This window comes from Temnothorax nylanderi, unplaced genomic scaffold (genome assembly GCF_030848795.1).
Source record: "Temnothorax nylanderi isolate EJ_2023f unplaced genomic scaffold, tnyl_v1.0 TNYL_tig0302_pilon, whole genome shotgun sequence".
Taxonomy (NCBI): domain Eukaryota; kingdom Metazoa; phylum Arthropoda; class Insecta; order Hymenoptera; family Formicidae; genus Temnothorax; species Temnothorax nylanderi.
The window spans coordinates 219,310-226,339 of record NW_027249364.1 but is presented as its reverse complement, the minus strand read 5'-3'; the positions used below and the strand labels follow the sequence as shown (position 1 = coordinate 226,339).

General features: G+C 34.0%; 1 long non-coding RNA gene across 1 annotated transcript in view; it reads left to right on the top strand.

Moving 5' to 3' along the window:
* The first annotated feature begins 5,541 nt into the window (after window positions 1-5,541).
* The window catches only part of LOC139780876 (uncharacterized), a 38,910-nt gene continuing 37,421 nt past the window's right edge, over window positions 5,542-7,030 (top strand). Inside the window, exons 1-2 of the long non-coding RNA XR_011720365.1 lie at window positions 5,542-6,316; window positions 6,737-7,029. This is a non-coding gene — a long non-coding RNA (uncharacterized lncRNA). The remainder of the gene's footprint in view (window positions 6,317-6,736; window position 7,030) is intronic.

The following is a 7,030-nucleotide window of genomic DNA, read 5'->3' as shown; positions in this document are numbered from 1 at the left end:
CCGTTATTATCTGCACAGCATGGAAGGCGAGGCGTCTCTGCCTAACGCCCTCCATCCACTCCTCGAATACCGGCTGGACGGCTTCGACGACCCTTCTCCCGTATTTGTTACGGGGGTCTTCCACCCATTCCTTCCACCGTTGGAGAAGGGTCGCCCGTATCTCCAACTTCAGCGCCGCTCTCGCCCTCGGCGGGATTGGAATCTCCCCCAGTGTCTCGCGCATACGACGAATCCTCTCGTTCATCTCGCCGTGCGCTCGCGCGATCAAATGCACCGGGGGAATCCCCGCGAGAACAGTCGCCCCCACGTGGGCAACGGTCCTGTACGCTCTGGAGGCTCGTGTAGCGATTGTTCGTTGCACTGCCTCCATTTTCCTCCTGAGGTGGAGAGTTTTTCCCACCTTCTCCCACCAGATGGGAGCCGCGTAATGTTAACTTTGTCTGTCCTTACTCTATTTATCTATATTCTAAACACATATACATAGATTAAAATTCCGTAAAAAAAAGTTTGTTTTACAACCCTATTGCGTGATTGTTGGAATTTTTTTTGGAGACACAATAAAGTAACTACAAAATCCAATTCATACACTTTATTATACATATTTCGAAGTATATAAACAATTTTTTAAAGTTGATATTTTTTTCAAAATGGTGGCTTAAAGCAGCATTTGTTTGATTTGACACGCTTCGCGGCGAGCAGTAGAAGTGGTTACCATTTGATCGTAGGGCAAAACAAAAAAAATTTTTATTATTTACATGAAATTTGCTAGAGAAGTACATATGGATTTGTCAAGATATAGAATTTTGAAGAAATGGTAAGCATTTGAACAAAAAATTTCATTTTTAGGTAAAAAAAAACTGTATAAAATTCTCTATAACTTAGAAAATTGTTAATGAATCGTAAAATCTGTATGTATTTCTTTAGATAATTTAGTTTTAAAGATACTGTCAAAATTTCAAGTAAATCGGTCAAAAATTGTTCGAGATCTACTGCTCGCCAATTTGAAAAATGCATTTTAAGAAAAACGCATTTAAAGTTTTAAGTAACAATATTTTTGAATAAAAACAAATTTTTTGAGCATTGGGAACAATTGCATATTATTTTTGACATCCTGAAGAATGTTTTAAGTAAAAAAAATAAATTTGGTTTTTTGAAAGTTTTAAGGTGGCCTAACCCTTTAAGAATATTTCATAGTATTTCAAAAATATTTGAAAAAAGATTATAAAACCAATAATAAATAAATTTAAAATATTTTTTTAATATTTTGGAACGAGATTATAAAACAATAAATATGTAGATTTGAATTAATATTTCAAAAATATATTTTAAATATTTAAGAAAATATTGTCTGGGTGATAAAGAAGAACATTTTTATAAATATTTTTAAAAATTCTTAAAATATTCTTAAAAATGTTACCGCAAGAGGTTTTTAAACCATTTTAAAATATTCCTAAAACCATTTTAAAATGTTTTTTCCAATAGTTTTATAGAAATATTTAAAAATATTGTTTAAAAACATTTTGTGTTGTATGGGATATTGGATCAGCCATTTTGAATTTTGTAATTCTAATCCCAAATTCGAATTCCTCGACCCAAAAAACCTCTAAGTAGCAAGTTTCATGAAAATCTTGCTAACTAGAGAAAAATAAAACACTGCGCATATATGCGTCAATGCCAGTTTTGGCACATCTTTTTTCTGCATGTATATGCGTCAATGCCAGTCAAGGGGTTAAGTAATGTCTCAAAATGCTAATACGGCTCTGTGATTGATTTATGACATCTTGAGATTGTACTTAAGACGGTCTTAAATATAAGAACTATACCGGTATACTTTAGAATTAAAAAATTGTGTAACTCATGAAAAGATCAAGTGAATTCTAAACTAATACACATGATTGGATTTTACGAGATCTACAACATAAAAAAAACACCCCAGGAAAACCAGTTTTTATTTTAAAAAAGTGATAATTAGTGAATTTCTGGAAAGTAACATCATCTGCAAACAAATTGATACCGCTGTCTTGCGTCGCTTTTAAACAACGTTTAACGTGTCAAACAATTTTGTATGAAACATTTTTTTGTAGAAGTCGTAGAAAAGAAAATATTTAGGTGGGGACATTAAAATTGATACCCTGTATATAGGGTGTTTAAAAAGTTCTTTATCGTTTTGTAAGTTTCTCAATAATTAATAAGAAATTAATTAATAAAGATCTGGGAATAAGCGCACGTGTGTAATTAGTATTAATATAGAAAGTAATGGAAAATATGTACCTAAAGGACCCCGCCATACCTAATCATACGATTCATACGTATTTTGGGTTTCGGTGAAATTAGCTGAAACTTTGGAAATAAATAGTTTATGTGATGCTGATCAAAAGTCACAAGGGCAATATTCATAAAAAACAACCGTTTAGATGCTATCATTGTTCAAAAGTCAAAATAAGGTGTTATTTTAATACTATTGTTGGATAGTGGATTTCGGTGAAATTGGCTGAAACTTTCGAAATAGATAATTTATGTGATGCTGATCAAAAGTCATCATAAGCATGATCCCTAAAAATCAACCTTATGGCCTCCATGAGCAGTTGCCCTTAATAACTATAGTATAACAGCAACAACATCACCAGGCCTATTGTGCAACTAAAAGTACTTGAGTAAGCGCACGCACGCACGCACGCATTTCGAGGTCTAGCAGCGCCAAGTTTTTTTTACAAGAAAAATGTAATAATTTTAATAAAATATGTTTATTTTGTAGTGTTATACCTTTGTCTGTAATTGTTTGTGATTAAATCTTTTATTTGATTAAAAAATACATATATGTTTGTAAACTTTGTATTATTTAAGTATTTCCTTGTTGGATGTAAAAATTATTAATTTTATAAAATTGTTATCATATCCACTAAAAAATACATATGTAAACTTTGTATTTAAATACCTTGTATTCCCTTGTTAAATTAAAAAAAAAATTTTAATCTTATAAAATTGTTATCATACATTCTTTTTCTAATTGACACAATGTAAAGATTTTTCAAAGTACGAGGGTCGTTCAATAAGTCCTTAGAAAAAGATAGAAAAACAAGTTATTTTGGGGAGATTTTTTTTTATTTTTCAACATAATCTCCTTTTAGCTCGATACACTTTTCCCAGCGTTTCTCCAACTTTTTTAAACCGTCCAAAAAGTAGGATTTCGGAAGGTCCTCAAAATAGGCATCTGTTTGGGCGATGACCTCCTCGTTCGACGTGAATCGTTTTCCGCCGAGCCATTTTTTCAAGTTTGGAAATAAAAAAAGTTACTGGGGGCCAAATCTGGTGAATACGGTAAAAGCAAATTTTTTTCAATACTACAAACGCCATCTCGTAATTCCATGCACGTCACTACGCATGATCATGTGCATGATCTACATCATGTCGGTATAACAGACATCCTAACCACGCAACAGTCAATTTGAGTATTTAACGTTTTTCCTAAAATTGAGAGCGACAGTTTTAACTTACAGATTTATGTTTTACGCACCAAAATACACAAAATTGTGAAGTTTTAGCCAAATCGGTAAGAAAGCCCCTCTCCTTCATAATTACCTTAAAAAATAATTATGTTAATCTTATATATAATAATAATATTCCCAAACGATAATTTAATTATAATTATATTCCATAATCTTACCTTGTTAAAAATTTCATTACCAAAGAGTTTGCCATACTCCAAAGTAAAGTCTCAGTGTAACAGAATTCAAAAAGTTAGTATCTAAATCGTGTATGCGCTCAATCACGAGAAAATCCATTATCTGTCAGTCTTATATCTGCAGAAAAAATCCTCTGATGACTGACAATGAATATAAAAATTCGAGGTAAAGTTTGCATTAAAAATATAAACTGTTTGTCCACCACTTCCAAAAACTTTGCTATTATAATTTTTATTATGATATATTTTGATTAAATATTAATTAATCCTTTTAAAGTCTAATCTTTTTTGTGTGTGAGAAGAACATATTTAATTTCATTATTTTTTAAAATGTTAGAGATTGTTGAATACGAATATAAAATTTACCAAAATTTATTTTGTTATTATTGCTTTCGTGAATAATTAATGCTTTCGTGAATAATTAATATTTATTTCCAGACATCAAGATATAAAATCAACGTCTATCATAATATAATGGACTTGAATCAATTAATATTTTAACTTGCCTACAATACGAATTGCGCTACAGATCACTTTCTCGTTCTCTTTAACTTTTACAAGACAGCATATATATGTACGTACGTGTGCAATTTTGGATATACCTTCCTTCTTAAACATCTCCTCGACGTCAGCTCCTTGCGGTCAAATGTACACTATCACTATTTTGACATCTGGCACGACTGTCACTATAGGTTATAACTACTGAATGCGTTGAACGCGCTGTACCGTGTCTCTTGATAACCTCCTGGCCGATAAGTCTATATCGACCTAATTTATCTAAATAGAAATCTTCCTTCTGACCGATAAGTTTATCGATTTAATTTACCTACTTGATCGATAATAATGCGCGCGCGACTTATCGGAAATCAAGAGCCATCTACCGTTGAAAGTAGTGAAAGTTACGTTTCTCTGATTGAGTGAAAGACGACGACGTATCTTTTAACGACGTCGCAATATCTCCGCTCGTAGGGCACGTAAGGGAAAAATAAAAACACTTTTATTTATAAATCGACCCCAAGCTATCGATCAAGCCTACTTAGAACTTGATCCGTTCACTCGTTATTAAGATCTCAACATCTCGAGTACTCGCAACTCGTCGCGTCGCGTAAAAGAGTGCGGTCTCGCTTCGCGTGTACTTGGCGCGAGACACTACCGTGTCTCTTGATACAGATACGCGAGCACGCACGCATGCACGCACGCACGCATATACGCATATACATGCGAGTGCAAACATACATGTAAAAATCGGCTCTTTCAAGGGCCAAATGATGTGCAAAGTCCGATCGCGCAACCTTTCCGCGGTGCACATTGGATAACGCCAATGCCGACGGCAAAATACGCACGCTCATACGCGCACGCACAGTCACGCGAATACACTCACGCACACAGACATAACACAAAATATACATATATATTTTTATTTACATTGTATTATAGGTCACACACACACACGCACGCACACATGCACACATGCACACACACGCGCTTACTCAAGTACTTTTAGTTGCACAATAGGCTTGGTGATGTTGCTGTTATACTATAGTTATTAAGGACAACGGCTCATGGAGGCCAATTTTTGGGGATCATGCTTATGATGACTTTTGATCAGCATCACATAAATTATCTATTTCCAAAGTTTCAGCCAATTTCACCAAAATCCACTATCCCACAATAGTATTAAATAACACCAGTAGTAATAACACCTTATTTTGACTTTTGAGCAATGATAGCATCTAAACGGTTGATTTTTATGAATATTGCCCTTGTGACGTTTGATCAGCATCACATAAACTATTTATTTCCAAAGTTTCAGCTAATTTCACCGAAAGCCAAAATACGTATGATTATGGCGGGGTTCTTTAGAAGATAGTTAAAGCAGCGAAGAATATAAAAAAATAATACATTAATCCTCGGTTGTCACACCTCTTTTTTCGAACACGTTTGTCACACGGGGTCAATTTTACCCCAACCAATTTTCAAGCAGCTGCTGTTCAAAAACTAACAGTTTAAGTGGATCGCAAAAAATTCTAGAATTAAGTTTAAACATTGTAGAATGTATTCTCATTATAAAAAATTAACTTTTTGAATGGCATCATGTTAAAAAGAATCCTTAAAAAAATGTAAGTGTTCGGAAAAAAATCACAACTTTCATTTTTCAATGTCTTTTGCTTAAAATTTTGCATAGTACTCTTAAGATATTACTTTAATAAAAAAAAATAGTCTAGGGTCACTTTGACCCCGAGTGACAACCGAGGGTTAATATAAGAATATTATAGTTAGGAGCTAAAAGTTACATCTTTGCGATTTAAACGTACAATATATGAGATGGAAACATAAAAGACGTAATCATAAATAAATACATTCAAATTTAATCACATTTCGCAGAAAGCGACGCTAGGAGATATGTTATTGGATGAAAGGCTGTCATTAACGTTGGACGAGATTGTGCATATTCGTAGCGTGCTTACAAAAGCTGAGTTGGAGTCTCTTCCTGTGGAAGGGCGCGTAAAAGAAGATGTAGAGAAAAGACGCGTTTGTTTTCTCTGTCTGAAAACACGCTTCGGTTTACTAGGCCCTTGGGGACAACGTTGTCGCTTATGCAAGAGGACCGTCTGCGTTAAATGTTATTCGAAAGTTAGTATACGATTTTTGCATACATTAATATAAATTTCGATTACAATTGGAACAATTAACATATAAATGTGTAATTTGAGCTATAGCTACAATTATATGAAGTATCTATAAATTGACGAAAAACAAAAATGCATTAAAACATTTATATTTTCGAAGATAAATTGTATTTTAATTAATAATTAAAAGTCACTTTAATTAAGTTTTAACTATCAATTTGATTTCTTCAGGCTTTTGGCTTTGGCGAATTATTGCATATTAGATTTATAAAAAGTAATATCATATTGTAAATTTTTATCTTGCACTATACGATTTAAACTGGCTGAATTTAATTAATTTTAGGCTATTATATCGAGTTCTTTTTCTTGACGTTTGAATTGTTCTGAATATTAATATAACTTAGTTAGTAACGACATTTTTCAGATGCGAATACCAACGGAACAGTTTGCTCGAGTGCCAGTCGTGTTACTCTCTCCTGGATTATTACTTTCGCCTACAGAAGCTGAGAACAGTAGTAGCAAGAATTCCTGGCTAAGAAACTCAGGAGCGGTCGGCTCGGCACCGGCTTCCCCCGCGTCCAGACGAAAAGATTCTGCGTTGCGCAACGGCACGTCTGCCTCAACGCCGACAATGACACCTGTCTCCGCTCTGACACCTATGTCGACACCACCTTCTCATGCGCGTCGAGAGATGGAAGTTCAAGGACTAGAGAAGAGG